At 43.2% G+C, this 18,898-nt stretch overlaps 1 protein-coding gene across 2 annotated transcripts in view; it reads left to right on the plus strand.

The window, feature by feature from the left end:
• Window positions 1-3,128: 3,128 nt before the first annotated feature.
• glceb (glucuronic acid epimerase b) overlaps window positions 3,129-18,898 on the plus strand; it is a 70,535-nt gene continuing 54,765 nt past the window's right edge. For both annotated transcript variants that reach the window (XM_072671500.1, XM_072671499.1), the window contains exon 1: window positions 3,129-3,291. The gene's annotated coding sequence lies outside the window, so the exon portion shown is untranslated. The remainder of the gene's footprint in view (window positions 3,292-18,898) is intronic.

Genomic DNA, 18,898 nt, shown 5'->3' on the forward strand with positions numbered 1-18,898 from the left:
CTAAACATTTGAGCACACTGTAGGCTCCTTTAATAACCTAAGCTGGATGCATTTAGGTAGACCCAATTATCGAATGTGTCTCATTAGAAAAGTGTAATCACACAGCGGCAAGCCATGATTTAGGATGCTTGTTAGGATGTTGATGTCAAGACAAGCTCATCTCGAGCCGTAAGTTCATTGCACCCGGTCTATGACCTCCAACTTAATCAGCTAGGCTATTTCACTGGCTCCGCTGTTCATTTGCCTTCAGCTAATAAGGCCCTAGAAAGACCTCCTGGCGGTGTGCGAATGCTGCCTTCGCTTTAGAAGCAGATGTGCTTTTAAATTATATTCACTTGTGGGGAGATTTTGACATTTTAAGATGAATAGAATTTCATTTCATTGCATGGGCTGTAGACAGCTCTATTTACCAATCAAGGTTATGCTAGACCGTGCTAGACTGTCTGTGTCGACATCATTATTGAGAACTTATTGAGGCAACATAGCCTGGCTGAATAGCTGCCAAACCCAGAAGCAGATTGTGGTCCTAAGGCTAGATCCTTGAAGTTTTCAGAGGACTGGGAAAGACAAAAGGAGCAAAAGTGCAAAGGACAAAAGTATTAAACTACTACAGACCTCAAAAGCTGCTTTAGACGAGGCATTTCTGTGCCAATTGCACTGCACATATTCATGTTTCCTGCTCTAATGGACCTGATTGAGGTCCAGAAGGGCTTAATCATTAGCTAATGATGTGACTCAAGTGAACAGAAAAACTGTGCAAGTGGGCTAAAGGCGTTACTCCCACTGGGCAATGCAGTATGGTTGGGTTACTAAGCTGAATCCAGGACCAGTCACACAATGGACCCGTGAAAGCAGACAGATCACACAAATTCTCCTCATTAGATCAGTGGCCTCAATCCTACTGGTTTGCTGTATATGTTACCCCAGCAAGATACAGCAAGAGCCCAAATAATGAGGAGGGATATTTTGGCAGTGGGAAGTACAAAAGTATTATCTACTGCCCAGGCAAGGCTTTCTGCTAGATTTTGGAGCATTGCTGTAAGGATTTGATTGCATTCAGCAACAAGTCAGGATGTTGGATGATCAGCACTCTACCTCATCCCCAACTCATCCCAAAAGCATTAAATGTCCATCATTCCAGAGTTCCACAGCTCAGTGCTGGAGAGGCCTGGCATGATGCATGGTGCCAACAGGTTCATGTTAATCACCAGAGAGTCCTGCATACATTCTATATAAGGAGTGTCCACAAACATTCGGACATATTGTGTATGTTTTTCATAAAGCAAACTCAAGCCAAAATGTAAGAGTTGTCCCTTAGCTCTCCTCCTATGGGTGAATTTTTCCTTAAAAAAGTAGTGCGGACAGGCGGCTTTGAAAGGTTGAAGCACTGTGTGTAACTGTAAGAGCGAGGAGTTACCGAAGACAATTTGCTGTACTTTGTTTCTGCATGTCTTCAGTGCCCCCCCGTGCAAATGATGCCAATTGCCCTATTCAGACAGGATTCAGCTTACATTGGGTCCTGAGGCTCTTCTCTCTTTCTCTTTCCATCTGGAGTAACCATGTCTGTTTTTCTCCCTCCTCCTCTGAGAAAGTTACAGACACAGTTACCTGCCATTTTCCTCAGAACTCATCATTTTAGTCCCATTGAGTTTCGCTCTCCATATTTTTCCAGGCAGATGTCACCTTACATCACGAAAAAAATGTTCTTGGCTGTTGCATCGTGTCGCTCCACATACATATTAAATACATATTCTACACCGAGATTCAGTACATATCAAGCACTTTCCAAATCGTGACAATAAAATGTTTCAAACTATTCAAATTGCGAAACGCTTATGAAATCAAATTGTTGTTGAAACTTGGCTTCGTACCAATCTGAAATAAGAGCCAGAGTCTCTTTGAAAGAGTGGACAGTTTTCCCAATGGGAATGGGAATGTTGGGAACGTGATCATGTGATGCTAAATGTGGTTCTAAATTTGCTTGCACTAGGTTTTTGATTGCCCTCCAGATGTGATCACAGGTTTTTTTTTAATAAATGCCAAATAGTAAACGTAACAGAATTATGAAGGTTATGAAGGTTTTATTGTGTGACAGCAACGATTTGCAAGCTTTGACATGCAAGGCATGAATATTCGCGGGCAAAGCTGTAATTTTTTACAAATACAGACATTCTCCTTGCTAAAAAAAAAAAGCCCAGTTGATTACAAATGGCTTGATTTTTCTGACCTCTTAATGCAGTAAGGTGTATTACTTAGGGGGCAGCGGTTAGAGCGCTGGGCTATCGATAACAAGGTTGTGGGTTCGATTCCCGGGCTCTGCAAGCTGCCACTGTTGGGCCCTTGAGCAAGGCCCTTTTCCCTCTCTGCTCCCCGGGCGCTGGAGTTGGCTGCCCACCGCTCTCTGTGTGTGTACTCACTGCCTCTAGTTCACTAGTGTGTGTGTGTGTGTTCACTACCACAGATGGGTTAAATGCAGAGGACACATTTCGCTGTATAGTGACAAATACATGCACCTTTTAACTACAGGGACCGCTGTGCAAACTAGTGGGGCTATTCTTTGGGTAATAGAAGTTTGTAATAACACTTTCGGCCTGCTGATAGGCCCACATAGGCTGTTAAAGGGGTTAAATCATCTAGTTAACTGAGGACCACTGCTTTGTGACATTCCTTTAGAACAGACATATTGAAAATCTGTCAACTTTACAGAGGGAAACCCTGTTTTAACGTTTAATGGAAGACAACGTAAAAAAAAAAGTCATTTGTGGGCTCTGACACTGAATATAAACAACAAGTACCGTTTATCTGAAGACAAAAGGTGTAAGAACTGAAGTACAGTGCAGGTAGACTCCGAACTTCAGACAGACACACAGCACAGCATTACTCAGGACCGGCGAGCTTTGTATGGCTCTCTCCGCTGTCAATCACAATCACCGTCCAATCAGAGCGCGGATGTGACGAACGCCTCTCATTCCATTGGATAAACGTTTTGCTTTGGGATTGGAGGATCTGGTCCTATTTTGTCTCGTTGTGTCTCGCGGTGCTCGGCGGTGTGTTCCGCTTCTCGCAGCGCTACAGCGGGCAGTGGTGTGTGTGTGTATGTGTGTGTATGTGTGTGTGTGTGAGAGAGAGAGAGAGAGAGTGTGTGAGCTTTCATTCCGGCGTTGTTGGCTGGGGTGGAAGGGACGTCGTTTTTCCTCTCTCCGGTGAAGTGCAGCCTCCGGTTTCCTGGCCTTCCACGCTGCTGTCTGCTCCTCAGGGCTCTTAGGAACAGCCCAGTGCTTCACTGCAGAGGTGAGTGGAAGCGGCTCTCAGCGCTCCAGTGTTTTTGTGGGCTCTCCTGTTTGTACTCTCAGGGCTAACACGTCGACAGTGCACACTGCCTTTGAGCTGGCATCGTTGCTCTCCCACACCTTCACCGCTGCCTGCTATCTCTAACTAACCGAAGTCGCAGATGAATCCAGCGCCGGTTGTTTATAAACAGCACCCCGGGGCTCTGTCGCCCAGGCTCAGTCGTCCTAGTCTAAGGGCTTTACTTCACAGCTTCAGACAAACTCTCGGAAAAGGCAGAACACCCCGTGTATGGAAGCCACATAGGACTAAACCAGAGGTCTGACATTAATATCAGCCTCGTATTTGTCGAGGAGGAGACGCTCCTCGTCCTCCCTCCATCCCTCCATTCAGTGTTTGCCAACAGTGACTGTCTGGTATTAGTATTGGGGGAACTTTGTGTGTGTTTGGCTTTCCAGATTCTCCCTGAACACTAAAAGACACTAAAAAAACACTTTCTGTGGGACAACAAGGGTAATAGTCAGGTTTCTGCACCCCTTTGAGGTTTTACTGCAAGTTACTGCAAGTCAAGTAACCAGTCTGCGTTAACCTCCTGTGTGTTGATGGCCTGTCTGCTGTAGTGGTGTTTGTTTTGATGGGTTTTAAAGACCTTAAAATATACAAGGAAATGTCTGAGCCCTTAAAAAAATACACTAGAGCCATAGCCTTGGCATGGTAAGCATGATCTGTCCGAAAGTATCCAGACGCACCTTCTGGTTTGGGCACCCATTGCTGACCGGAGCATTAAGTTAACCAGTCTGCATTGACCTCCTTCATCTTTGGGGTGAATATGGCCTGCCTGTCATAGTGGTGCTCGTTGGGGTGATTTTTTTTAATAAGGCTAGCGGTCCGAGCGCTCTGAGAACGTACTAAAGCCATTGATTTGTGAAGATATATATATATATATATATATATATACACACACATGTCCAAAAGTATCTAGACACACTCTCTCATTTGTGCATTAACTCCTCATACTGCTCATATGACCTCTGAAGCAAAGCTGCCGTACATTAGCCTCCATAAGATCACCATCCCCACTGCCAGCCCATGAGAGGGTGTATAGAGGGGGTAGAGAAACCCCCTGCTCTACTGTGGAGCAGTGTAGCTGTCTTCTTTGGAGTGATGGAGCTTCATCCAGTACCCTTAGGAAGGACAGCTGTGCAGTGTGTGTGATTGACATCCTTAAAACCTGTTAATACCGTAGTTTATGTAAGATAAGTAGGTGTCTGCAAGCCTTGGCATGTGTCTTACCTCTATATGTCATATTTATGAGAGATGCAAGCCGTTATGTTGCCGGTGTGTGTGTGAATGCCTCTCTCTTTTTTGCACACAGTGAAAAAGAAGCTAAAAGCAGTCACCCAGAACAAATGAGGCAAACCCAATGATAAAGTCTCCCTTTGTATCGGTTGTCCTGTGGCCAAAAATGTGACCTGTTCTGCATAATGATCAGAGTATTTAACGCTGTCAGGACTTGGCACAGAGATCTGGTCTCAGTGAATGTGATGAATGTTTGACTTTCCACAAATTGCACCGTTCAGGTCACCTCTGGATTGGAGAAAGTAGTTTTGCATAGGAATGAAAGGTCCATGAAAGTTTTAGCCACAATTATAGACAACCACTGCATCTCTAATGCCGGACTGGAACTGCGCAGTGGAGATTAGGTCTTGTCCAGCACATAGATTAGGCTGAGAGCCACCCGGAATACACAGGTCTTGCGCGGTTGCTGGGATCAGGTGCTTCCGGGAGGCAGTAGATTCATCATCTTGGAACAGCAGGGAAAATTGCCCACCATCGTTTGTTCTGCTGATAGAGCCTCAATCCTCAGACAAGCTGAGATACTACATAGTACTGAGTGTTACTGAAACAGCATTCCCTTTACTTTCGGTACCGTTGCATTGTCAGCGCATTGTTGGTTTTGTGCTCTCGATAATAGAACTCTAAGAGCTATATACTGGAAGCCCTACGGCTTCAGGAACGGTTAAACAGATGCGAACAACTTCTGCATTCATAGTGCTGACACTGACTAACTGATCATCAGTGTGATCCCGAGAATCAGCAATCAACTGCAAATCAGCCTCCATTGTGTTAGAAGGTGGCGGAAACTTCACTGTTCACGTCAAGGACGTTGAAGGAAGCTGATTTCTTCTTTCCTTTATCAGTGCAGCGTATGAGTGCGATGGAGCACCACAACTCTAGCGTGAGGAGCGCTTGGTACTCTGCAAAAATTAAATGCTTATTATGCTAATAAGAAGAATATTTAAAATATAAAATTGTTAAATATTGTAAAAACAGTACTCAACAATATATCATTGTCATCATGCTGCTAGCCATCGGCAGCCTGGGCCCCCGGAGAGCGCAATTGGCCTTGTTCTCTCTTGAGTGAGTAGATGGCCTTCTCCCCCACATCACACTAGTGCAGTGCTGGCCGTCACTGGCGTCTGCTAGCCGGTGTGTCAGAGCCAGGTATACAGCGCTTCCCTCCAGGTGCATTGGTTTTCTGGTGATATCGCATCGGCGGTAGTTCTAAAAGATGTGTGACTGGGGGGAATTTGTATGAGTTGGGTATTTCTAAAGTTCTAAATTGGGGAGAAAATTGGTAAAAATCTGAAATAAATTTATAAAAAGAAAATTGTCACGCAAAAACCTTAGTATGTCTATTGTAGTTTGTCTGAAATGTCAGTCAAATCTATACATCTATCTGATATTCCTATTTTTAGCAATAGTCTGCAGATACTGACATGATACTGATATCATTGCACATTGAGTTTTAAGCATCCACTCTAGATTCGTACCGTGTAGCGGTGGCACACTATGCCTATTTAGCCTAATTGCAGTGAAAATGAGGTCTCGCAGGCGTTTGGTAGAGTTCCACAAGTTGCCATTATGTGTTTATTTATTCATGCATGTATGTGGGCTCCTGAAAGCTGGGATATTTAAGTGGGCTGTGAAAATAAACGGTTAACATCTCTGCTACAGGCTGCCATCTTTAGCCCTGTCTACCATTACATCCATATAAGAGGATATATGATATATAATATATTGTTTGTTACAACATGAAAATATCAACAAAACCCCCAATACATCATAGTTGACTATAGCACCTCCCTGGCAATGTTCACAACCTTTATCTCCTCTGAATGGTAAGTAAAATGTGCAAAATCTTAACAAGCTCAGCAAGACAGTGTCAGCAATCTTATATTCATTACATTCTACAGCGAATGATCATCATATGATGCCTAGGTTGCACACACGTTGTGTTCGACACTGCCTGTAACCTATAGTTAGCTACCTAAGCTAACTAGCTACCTACCTGTCGTACCAATGTCTTACAAGACTTCATTTGTGTAGCTTTGACACGCTGTCTTTTGAACGTTTTCCTTTAGAAGCAGTGACTCCTTGACATTGAGTAAGAATTTGGTTTGCTGAAGTTACGTTAGCTTAGTGTCCTATCGTTGAATTGTAAGAAAATATGGTAAGGCTTGATGTTAAGAGGGTACCTAGCGTATAATCGTATTGCTTCAGTTATGATGCTCTTGTAAAAAGAAAGCACAACAGGTGGTAGGAAGCCGTGGGTCTAGACATGCCACAAACAAATAGGAACAACACCGGTAGCTGACGTGCATGTATCGCGATGTCTGATTGGTACTTTGGCAGACCTAACGTCACCTGTGCCAAGTTAAGTCCCACCCAACTCAAATCCAGTTGAATCCTGTGCCAGAAAACCATGAGCATGAATGGACGGAGACTTTATTGAGAGATTCAAGAGATGCAGACTACATTGATTCCAGCAAGGAAGCAGAAGTCTGTGCATGATTTTTCCCTCAAGACCATAATGCCACACAGAAGTTGTGGCCGTATAGGATAGTTTAGCTGAACCTGCCTTTCTTTGTTTTGGATGATCTGTAGAAAAGTCCTCCTTCTTGCGATAGCTGCAGTCTTTTGAAACGGCCATTCCTTGTTCGTCTAAACTCTCCAACCCCGAACCAACCTCGTGTTCAGTTTTAATAAACGTTCATCATGCCTTACTTTGTATTTACTGCTGTGCCAACTCTACTGTCTGCAGACAAAAACAGATGGTCAGTCCAGGCTGCTCGTCTCCAGCCTCTTCAGCTGCAGATAACGGGAAATCCTCTTTGCCTCCTCTTCAGAGTCTCAGCGGTGGAGCCCAAGGGTTAAATAGCTCAAAATGTCTCGGAACAGACTGTAACGTGTAGTAGTGTTGGGTGGTCGTTTTTGAGTTTTTTCAAGCCGGGGGATGATTTGTCCTCCAGTGTTTGACTGTTTGAGAGAAATAACTATCAGTTTTTATATACACCCATTTGTGGATTTTTAGGGAGTGCACAGAATAAATAATTGCTGAGATCAATGTTAGGACCTTGGTCCTGACTAACTTATTGGGCAAATCTGCCAGGGACAAATGAGTAATGAGTAAGCCATCTCCCAATCAGTCAGTCTTCATGTCATCTTAAATGGGTTGAGTAACACATTTAAACCATGCTCTGAAAGTTCCCTCATATCAGAAACCTTTGTCTTAAGGTGGTGTTCTTTACCTCCCTGTCATTTATTGACGTTTATCGTTGCTGTGGGGACTTGGCTGCCAATCGAGAGGTAGTTATTAAGAGGTAGGCTATATGACGGCTGCAGCAGTAATTATGGTGAGAGGTGCTTGGGAAATTTCCGATTGAGTTTGTCCATGGAGAAGTTTGAAGAGACTATAAGGACTAAGGAGACTAAATTGGTCCTTGTGTGAGCTCTTGATGAGGCCTGGGTTTAAACAGGACATTGAGAGCAGGGCTGTAATGAGCTTGTGCTGGTGGGGATACTGATGTGTAAAATGATCATGAGTGAAATAATGATGAACGCCATGTTCCCTGGTACTGTTAAACCAATAGACTATTACAGGGCATTAATGTTGATGACAATAATACTAATAATAATAATAATAATTATGCTGCACCAATAAAGACACTGTAGTAGTGTCTGCATCTGAGTATAGTACTGGTATTGACAGTACAGAACACCAATACCATGAAATACATTTTGACATGAGCAGCATGTTGCTGTTCTGGGGTTATGTTATGGTAAGCAGTAGCAAAACCTCCTGCTCCACAGTCTGTAACAGCAGTATTTTGAGAGGTGACCGACCTGCAAATGCCTGTTAAACAACTGCAGCCATATGCAGAAACCAGATGGAACGTTGTTTTGCATGTTTTGAAAGTTATCGAACAAAACCACTCAGTAAACAGCAGGTAAAACACCACTTATTGAAGTTTATCACCTGAATCCCTACAGGCGTGGACTTGAATGTTAAATTGCTTCATAAGCAAGGATTATGGATGAGTCGGTATCTTCGTTCACCATCTTCAACATGCTGTAAACAAACCTCAACCTGCTATTTCCGTAGTGTACTCTTTGCATCCTGCTTTGCCTCCTGCACTCGGCACACGGGCGACACACCATTGCCTAAACCGTGTGGAACATTTCCTGTAGTGGGAACGCATTATTACTCCAGATAATGTCCGCACCTGATTCTCTGGGCTTTTCATATGGGAGTTCATATGTGAGAACTGCTTTAGATCACATGCTTTTTTGATCACATGGTTGTGGTTTCAGTACCTACATCTGCTACGTATCCACTGTTTGGCCCTTAAGCAAGTCCCTTAACCCTCTTTCCTTCAGGGGGGCTGTACGTAGCATGGCAGATCTTGTGCTCTGACCCCTGCCTCCCAAGCTGGGATATGCAAAGAGAGAAATTTTCTCGTAGTGTACATGTATAATTACCATAAATTATTGACTTCATTAAAATTGTACCATTATTAAGAATTTCACTAACAATAAAAGGCACCTTGTAATGTCTAAGGGATGTTGCTTTCTCCAGCATGGGGATGCTGTTAGAGTCTTGGTCAAAGACGGGAGTTGAAACGGCTGTAAATATGCTATATGGCCAAATGTTTGTGGACACCCCATTTAAGAAACCTCATTCAGCTACTTTAAGTTAAGCATCGATTGCGGACACAGGTGTGCATATGCACGCACACACATACAGCTTGTCTAGTCCCTGTAGAGACGTACTGCCAATAGAATAGGACTTTCTGGAACAGATGTGATATCCTGAACCGATTGGCACCATGCCTAAAGCCAGATGTGGGCTAGAGGGGTATAAAGCACCCCCAGCATTGAACTGTGGAGCAGTGGAACTGTGTTCACTGGAATGATGGTGCTTCACCCATTACTTTTGGGATAAATGCAATCAAATCCTCACAGCAATGTTCCAACATGTAGTAGAAAGCCTTCACTGGATAGTGGAGACAGTTACTCCTACAAAAGCACAATAAACCATGAATGAGCAAGTGTCCCAGTACTTTTGTCTATATACTGTAGTATGCTAGTATGAATTGGTTTTAGACAGCCCTAGTTTGACAGTATGTGTTTCAAAATACTGAGGCAATCCTGGCTTTCGAAGGTATGGCTCCTTTAAGGACAGATGTAGACCTTTCATCCACAGCCAAGCGATAGAGCGCTTTTGGCTTGCTGTGAGTGTTTAAGCGGAGGTAGGTGCGTTGGACCGCTGTCAGCCAGTGGTCCTGTTTGTGTCTGCTTCTGCCCTACTTCTCGAGCTGCTTGAGTCAACTCAAACTGGGGAGGGGGGCGTTGTGTACAATCCTGGCACTGTAGCTCCGAGCCAAGGCCTCCTGAGGGGACTAATAATAGTCAAATGCAGGAAGTCCGTCTCGCCTGGCCCTTAGCTGGACACTTCCTGGAGCCCTTGGACACAGAAGCCACTCTGGTAATTTGGATCACTTGGATGCCCTCGATGACTGAAGAGCCAGCCAGGGAGCAGCGCTGGCAGGCCCTCCGCCAACACTGCTAATCCACTGCTGCTGCTCTTTCGCCTCTACACAGTTGTGTTTAAAGGAAACATGAGAGAGAACTTGCTGTATCCTAGCGGGGACACAAAGCACTATGAATGTAAAGGGCGCTAATGGATTTTGGGCGTCCGAGATCAATAAAACCTGGAGACAGCAAAGGTTTATGGCGTCCTTGTAATCAATATGCCAGCTGTGTAGCAGGCTTTCTTTTCTTTTTTTTTTTGGGGGGGGGTGCGAGACTGAGGACTGGTGGTTTGAGAAGGAAAGAGACTAATGTACGTTGCTGCACCAGGCAGATGTGTTTTATCTGTTAAAAGAAATTTGTCTTGCATAATGGATATTATTTGCGGCCACAATTTATCAGGGGGACAACTTTTGAAAAGGTGACCTCATTTTGCTTCAGTTCCTGAAGTTAATAGCACTGTAGCGCACAAGTGGAGTGGTGTATTAAATGGATGGCACACAGCGAGCTCTAGGAGTGTTTAGACTGTGACACTTGTGGATATGAAGCACCTCACGAACATCGCTTGTGACATGCTCAATTACCTGCTCGGTCATGTTTAACTGGCTCACAGGAGCTGGGAGTTTATCCCTCCAAAACTGGCTAATTTCTCCCCCCTAGCAGTAAAATTCTGTTAATTGAAAATTTAGAATTTTCTTTTTCACTACATTTTAAATGTACTTTATCTTTCGCATTAAGAAATATTGAATAAATATTGTTACACCACCAGATTTGTAGCACTTTTTTGTTTAGGTGCCTTGCTTAGAACTGGGCTTGGACTACAGATGTAAACTGTAGCTCATTTGGGGTATTTTTCTTTTTTGTCCTTTTTTTGGACATTTTAACACTACTTTTAACACCAAATTTAACTTGTAAACACAATTAATATAGCAATGTTAGCACTATTAGTCCTTAGGCCCTGTTGGAATGGTCCATATATGGTAGCTAAGCTATAGAAAGGTCTCATTTTAAATGTTTATTTTTGTAATAAACAACAAGTCTACCTGTCCACCTATTTGGCCTGTAGTAGTTTAACACCACCCATTCACATTAGTCCCATTACAGACTAGCCAATCAGAAACAAGCTTGCATATGTCAATCTTGAAGAAATAATACATTAATAAAGACAGCTTGTTCAATTCTGGCAGATTAGGGTTGCATTCCACTTTAACTGGGATGTCGGAATGTCCGAGTTCCAATAAGGGAATTAACTTGAATCCACACGTCTGGAAAGTCGTGAGAGCCTAACCAACCAGGAGTTCAAAATCCAAGATGGCCACACTGTACAGTAATAAAAACAGCAGTGTTATACAGTTTATTAGCATGTCTGTTATCCATCTGTGTCTCATTAAATCAGTCCTGTCCAACTACTGTCTGTGGACATGTTTTCATGGTATTTGGATGCGCAAACAGGTGGTTTCTTCTTTCTTTTTTTTCTGCGATTATATACAGCGATATTTATTGATTAAATATTAATGCAAGAATTTTCACCTGTTTTCAGTAGAAGTCAATGATCCAGCATATGATCTCAATTATGCACTCAGTGCCGGCTGGAAATAACGTGGCACGAGGACACCAGATGGTGCTCTGAACACCGTGGCTCCAACAACTTAACATTTAACTGGGTTGGGATTCAAATATTTGATACCAAAGCCATTAAAATAGTCCTGGATTGACTCTAATCCCGATTCACTGGATCAGATTGGGAAATCTCTACTTTTATTTATGAGGTTTAATGGCTTACTGATTAACTATGTTAAATTATGCTGCTTGCAGAAACGAAAAGTAAGTGAATTATGTGATTGGGAACCTAAACTGACTTTAATATGTAATTAATGAACTAAATGTTTGTTTACATTTAAGGCATTTAGCAAACGCTCTTATCCAGAGCGACTTACAAAAGTGCTTTGCTATTTACCCAAGAAAAACCTTAGCTAGTTAGAATAGTGTGGTTGGTGTGGCGCAACAGAGAACACCCCTACCTGCCAGTGAGCTACCACACCATGTGGGAGACTGGGGTTCGATTCCCGGTCTGGGTGACTATGCTGCGCTACACCAATAAGAGTCCTTGGGCAAGACTCCTAACACTACATTGGCCCTCCTCTGTAATACCAGTAACCTTGTAAGTCGCTCTGGATAAGAGCGTCAGCTAAATGCCATAAATGTAAATGTAAATAGACTAATAGTTCAAAGATACCTCTAAACTAAATGTTGGTCTGGTTTATGCTGTTCAGGACAAACAAACAAACATCCTGTAGCTGATTCTCAAAACGGTGCTACAACCTTATAGTTGGTTATATCGGTTTATATCAGTTGGTTATAATGGTTTCCCAGTAACATGCATACATGTACAAAGCTGCGTGTGTACACAATAATCAGCACAGTTTGTGTTGTGTTGTGTGTGTGTGTGTGTAAGCTGTGCATTTGTGTGTTTATTTATGATGAGTGATTGTATTACTTGACTTGGCAGTTTACCCTGTGAAACTTCTAGCCATTAGCAGTAAATCTAAAATTTCTGAAGTTCGTAGACAACATAGTCTTCAGTATTTGACGGATATTGTGATCTGCCTGCCTAATGGTGCTAAAAAAGCCTAAAGAAAAGTAGAAGCATCATCAAATAGTAATCCATGTAGATGAGATGGGAATAAAATGGCAGCATTATTCCTCTACTGCAGGGCATGTAAATTTATGATTATAGGCATTTTAAGGATAACAAAATGTGTTTGCTTCATTGGGTCCTAGAAAATACTTCCAGTACTGAATGAGCAAGATCACAAACCATTCTCAGTGCCTGTGTTAGGCTGCTTACAGTAAATGCTTTATGTGTCACTGCTGTAAAGCTGGGAAAACGCTCTTTAGGAAGTGTTTGAACAAGTTTCTGCAGTGAACTTCACTGTAAACCACTTCACACACACTAGACTTTCAAAACATGGTGTTGCAAAATTTAACCCCAGTATATGCTTATGAATTCGAATACTGCTGCTTTCCAGCAATATGCTGTTTGGCAATATCATATTTATTAGATGAGTGCACATGAATGCCAACACAGTGTCGTTTTTACGAGGGAGGAAATTGCATGCAGTGAGTCCTGACTTTCTGAAGTAAGGATATGTCTTTTAAAAACTTTTAGTTTATTCAGATGAACTACACAAACAAGCCAGACAATAAACATGCAACAATTTAATGGCATCCTGATGCTTTTCTCTGGATAAAAACATCTCTCCTAATTTTATTATTTTGTTGTGGTAATGGCTGTTCTCGTTCAATTTTTTTTGTTAAATTTTTATTTTTAATTTTGCTTTTTAATTTATCTGATTTTCACTTTTTCCTCCCATTTTGGTACTGCCAATTAACCCACCCCTAGCAATGCTCCTAACAATAGGAGTTAACACGACTCCTTTGTTACATGCATAGCCAGCCTCCTCTTTTTGAACTTCTGACGCGTTATTGCACCGGGGCCAATTCGGACACCTGTGCCGGCCAATGTTGCTTTAAGAGTAATGAGGGACGAAAGCGATGGCTACCCATCCGGAGAGAGCACGACCGATTGCGCTCTCTTGGACTCCAACCGCTGATGGCAATGCGGATTTGATCTAGTGACCCCTGGGCCTTAGTGGCAGTGCATTAGACCGAGGCTGAGGCTGAAGAATAGAATTTACTTACCTAGATGAGTCCAAGGGAGCGTGGGGGAACCCGTAAAGGGGTAAGAAATGTCTACACGAGATTTGAAAATGCATCGTCGGTGGCGATTATTTGATGCTGTATGTACTGTTGCATCAGGAGACTATCTTTGTTTTTTACAGGGTTGGTTGTTCTTGGGAGGAACTACCTCCCCCTGTATAGTGATCTCAGCAGCGGTTCAAGAGGGAATCTTCTACTCTGACGTAGTGAGTGACGAGCTGTACTTTTACACATAGAGAAGATAAAGTGAATTATTGATCCATATGACTTTCATTGGGTCACTGATCACAGCCCACTGTTAGTCAAGTGAATATTTGTTGTTTACTTTCAGGTCCACCGACCTTTCTATCACAGAACTTCCAGGGAGGAATTAAAGGCAGCACATGTATCAAACAGCTTAACCATGTCCAGAGCTCTCCGTAATTAGTACTATATGTCTAACACTATTGTCTCAGAAATGATGCTATGGGCTTTTTTTACCCTTCCTAATTTGCCTTTTTTGAAGCATCTTGTCTATAAGTATCTTGTGTGCTCATCATTGAGTATGCCTAAGTTCTGGAGAGCCGTCACAATGTTGCCTTTGTTTCCAAGCTGAAAGGATTGTTTGGACCACCAGTATAAAGGCCTTCCTAGATGTACCTTCCTTGACTGTATCATTCTCCATTACTTTTCATCTTCTGATCAATGCACCACTTGATTTTGACATGGCTAATTGTGACTGTTTTAGCATTGTGGATGGCTTGCCTTACTTGTGACCTATTTGGCTTTCCAGCTGTCAGACACCACCAACAGAATGTAGTAGAAGTGCAAATATGCAGAGGTGTTTCAACTCAGATACAGTAGAGATACACTGAGTGGTCATGACTGGTAATTGATCAGTCTAATATAACCAATATACACATTCTCTAAGGCTGTGGCCAAAAAGGCTCCTTATAGACCTTTCTTACAGTCGCTGTGTTGTCCGTCTGCACTCGCCGGCCGTTAGCATTCCTCAAAAATCTTGATGGTCTTCAGCACATGTCTGGAAGTCCCTCCAACATGGACAAAGGGCTGGTTCAAAGCATGTGTAACCCTGCACGTCTGTCTCAGCCTGTTGTTTACTGCTGCGTGGTTCTCTGCAGCAGGATCATTAAACAGTAAAATTTGGCGGGTTTAATTCTTCTACCATGTCTGTGTAAATATGAGCAAAGTTTCTGTCCCACTGTTCAGCCCTGTGTTAACCCCGATTTAGTTTCACTCTCATTTTGTTGGTTGCCTTGCTAAAAGTAGAAACAATTGATCATTCTTGGAAAGAAAGAAATTGGAATCTGCCACAATCTGAATCTGCTGGTCAAATGAAATCTGAACCAGCCAAGAAAATGAGCTCATTTCTAATCTACAGTCCCATGCAGAAGTTTCAAGTCCCAAAGTAAATAAGAATGCATCTCAGCAATAAGAGGGTTTTGGTTGTAAAAACTCCAGATCACATTAGAACAGATGCAGGTGATTTATAAATGTAGAAAAGGGGAACACGAATTCTCATTTTGGAGAAAGTTTGGAGAACAAAGCTTGTATCCAGATTTATTCGGACGTCCCTAATTTAGTTCTATTCACTAAGCACTAATTTACCAAACTGAGTGTGGGATGATGACTATTATAATACTAGACTCCCATGAGGACAGCTTATGAGATGCTTTAATGAACACAGTGATGTAAAACCACGACTCTTAGTGTGAGTGTTTTTTTTAGTATTTATTCTAATACTGGTGTTTTATTAAGGAGCTTTTCATTCTAATTCTCACAGGAGCCTAAAATGCCCAAAGTACTGCACCTTCACTTGACTCTTTTGAGCCGTGATGGAGCAAGCATCTGCTCTACAGTGGGACCTTTCTAGACGGCACTAGTCCTTCACCAATGTCACTTTAATGTCCCCTTTTCAAGTATGTATTGGTGGCTCTTGATCTGAGCACTTCTTTGCACAAAGCTCTGTCTGTTGAGTGCCCTGGCTTTGGGGCCACTTTGTCACCCTGTTACCACAGCTCTGCTCTCTGAAAGCTCCGGTGCCCTGCCAGCAACAGCTTCTAGAAACCTCCTTGCTGCTTGACAAATTACGTTCCTCGTCTGGGAGATTGTGTTCTGTCTGATTCTTAAGTCTGGTGTTCGCTGGCTGGTAATTGCTTTGTTTTAGGAGTGCTCCTCGTGTTTTACCGCAGAGTGGTTTCTGGGAGAAGCACTGATTTTCCTTGTTCAGTGCAGCTTCTGCATTTAAGGCATGTTTTGGTAGTTCATCCACTGTGCACTCTTTTGTTCCCTCGTGGGTGAATCGGTGTCATGGTCCGCTTACACAGTGTTATGAGGTCCGTGGGGGTCCTCACCGCTCAGGCTGTCTGGGATTGTTTGTCCTGGTGGTTGAGCCCCTCACTGTGTCACCCCCAAGGGCACCTCCAGCTATGGCCCAGTTCTCTCTGATGAGAACTCTGACACACACACATTTAACACACTCAGTCGTGTCAACACTGCTGCCTGCCTAATCCTACCTCAAAAGTGCAAAGCCCACCAGCCCCCTAGAAAAAAAAATCATCCTGTCCCTCCACTGGGGGAGCAAGACAAGCACGTATAATTGTGATGGTCATATACCCCCCCCAACCCCCCCCTCCCCTCCAGTAGTCTATTATCTAGTGAATGCACAAAGACAATGCTGCCCCCCCCCCCCCGCACCCCAACCTTTGCTGTTATTATTTGGCAGTTCAGCAACTGGCCAGACTTTTTTGGTGCCTGCCAGCTTTGTGAAGCAGCCAGGGAGTTGGTGATCAGACTTTGCAGACTTGGTTCTTAGAGAGAGAGGTGGGCTTCTTTCATGAGCCTGCTGTGCTCCCTGCTGTCCAATAAGCTGCCAGACATTTGACATGACTGTTGGACGTGTCTCACCCCACCTGCTCTCTTCTCGTGCCCAGCTGAGATCAGGTCTGCAAGGTTCTGGATCAGTCCCAAACCTTTCATTTTAGCACTGTTTACTGATTCATAGAACCCTCAGTGTTCTCCTTAAGAAGTTTCCCTTTTCCACATTTATCAGAGGAGAGCTCAGATGAAACGTCAAACTCAGAAGTTAAGCTTGAAGAGCAGTCGAGTCTGGAAGCCAGGTTGTCTGTCATGACAAGCAATGGAGTTGCCTTCCCCCAGTGCCCGTCCACATTCTTTGAGCCGGTGTTTGAGTCTGGACTAGTTGTTGCATTCCACAGCAATAACCATCTTCTGTTTTTTGACAAGTTTCACAGAAATAATGATGGAATTTTCTGTCATCATAACTCCTAATTATCATCACTCATGATAAAACATTGGCTGTTGAAATTCTCAGAACGCCTCAAGCTGTTATATTGATGTCTGCAGCTGTTGGCCTTTGCCTTGACCCATGCTGGGTCCTGTGGTTGTCGAAGACAGTTATCTAGAACCTTCTCAACTTCACCAAGCTTGTCACATGATGGACCCAGTGCCGCAGATTCGCCTCACGATCAGATACGACCTTGTGGATTCAGCCGTACAAAATATTCTGCAAATCCATAGTGGAATTTTAATTGTCCCATTTTTTAACTGAAAAGACTTTTTATATAACCCACACTCTCTGGTGAGCTTGTGACTATTGCTCGGCAGTGTGGTGGTTTGGTTGCTGGTCATTTATAGACAGTGTTTTATTGTTATGTTGCTGTTCTTCCTGCAGAAATGTGTTTGACAGGGGGTTTACCCTGAGCAGATCTGGAACCCATGATGTGTCCTATTTTAACTTCATTGAAAGCTAGCTCTTAGCAGGCTGGTCTTAAGCTTTCAGTTGTAGTCATACTTGATTGTTTTTCATTAGGAAACTTGGACAGCGGTTTTAACTACAGTGTTGGTGGTTTTATTTCCAGATTGTCAAATCAAAAAGTAGCCTCTTCTGCACCACAGTGCAAAATCAATGTCTGCTTCTTTTCCTCAAATGCCAACTACTCGAAAAAAACAGAGACCGTCAATCCCAACTCGACTTTGAGTCGTCAGATCAACCAGCTAGCTTTGTTAATGGGCCAAGAATTTCTTCTGATCTGCTTTGGAGACTACTGAGAGAGATAAGCACAGTCATCCCTGGAGTCTGGTGAGGTTAATGCTGCCCAGGCATGTCCAAAACACACCCTGTGTGGGTTCCTACACCTGACGTCTTGTTGCCACAGGAGCACAACCGCAAGGTCTTTGGGTTTGAGGGATCAGCTTTTGTGTTTGTCCGTTGACTTTTTGCTTGGTAACTTTAATGCTAGCCACTGAAGAGATGATTCTTCTGCAGCTACACAGGTTTGAGGTTTAAAGCCAGCTGAACGAACTTCTCTGCCTTTAAAGAAACGAGGGCATCGCCACAGTTCGGTCCTGGTAATTTGGCACCTGGTGATCGAGTTGTTAGCCTGAATGGTGGACTGTCTAGATAGGCGCTCATGGTGGTCATATCAAAGGAGAGCTTACTGGGTTGAACCTGGAGGGTTTTTTTTTTTTTTAATGACTGTGGCGCTGTGTTAGCTACGCCGAAGTCTTGACTGCTAGGCGCTATGGGCTGGTGGATTGAAAAAGGAGATTCTAAGGACTGCTTGGAGATGTGCACCCCTGGTAGGGCACGGAAATGAATGTTTGAAAGACAATGTTAACCTTTCATTCTGCTGGCTAAGCCAGCGTTCAGAGTTCTGGTGTGGAGGAGGTGTGGGGGAGATGTCCCCTGTGAAGATGTCACTGTAGTAAATGGCAGGCTGAGGAATGTTCCTTTTCTATGTGATTTTGTGCTAGCAAATTTTATACTATTACATAACCCGTGTACCCTTGCTGTCTGTCTTTTCCAATTCAGGTTATGAAGCTTGAAAAAATGCTCATTTCCTTAAACCAGGCAAGAGCCACACATGCATAAAGCTTCTGTATCTGCATTTGTTCCTTTCATATTATTGAGTCATTAGTTATGAGTGGCACATGAATACGTTAAGAGTTTTTAAATGTATTATAAAAATGTACGGTGTAAGTGCAGTTTATTGAA

This window comes from Salminus brasiliensis, chromosome 25, assembly GCF_030463535.1.
Source record: "Salminus brasiliensis chromosome 25, fSalBra1.hap2, whole genome shotgun sequence".
Classification (NCBI taxonomy): domain Eukaryota; kingdom Metazoa; phylum Chordata; class Actinopteri; order Characiformes; family Bryconidae; genus Salminus; species Salminus brasiliensis.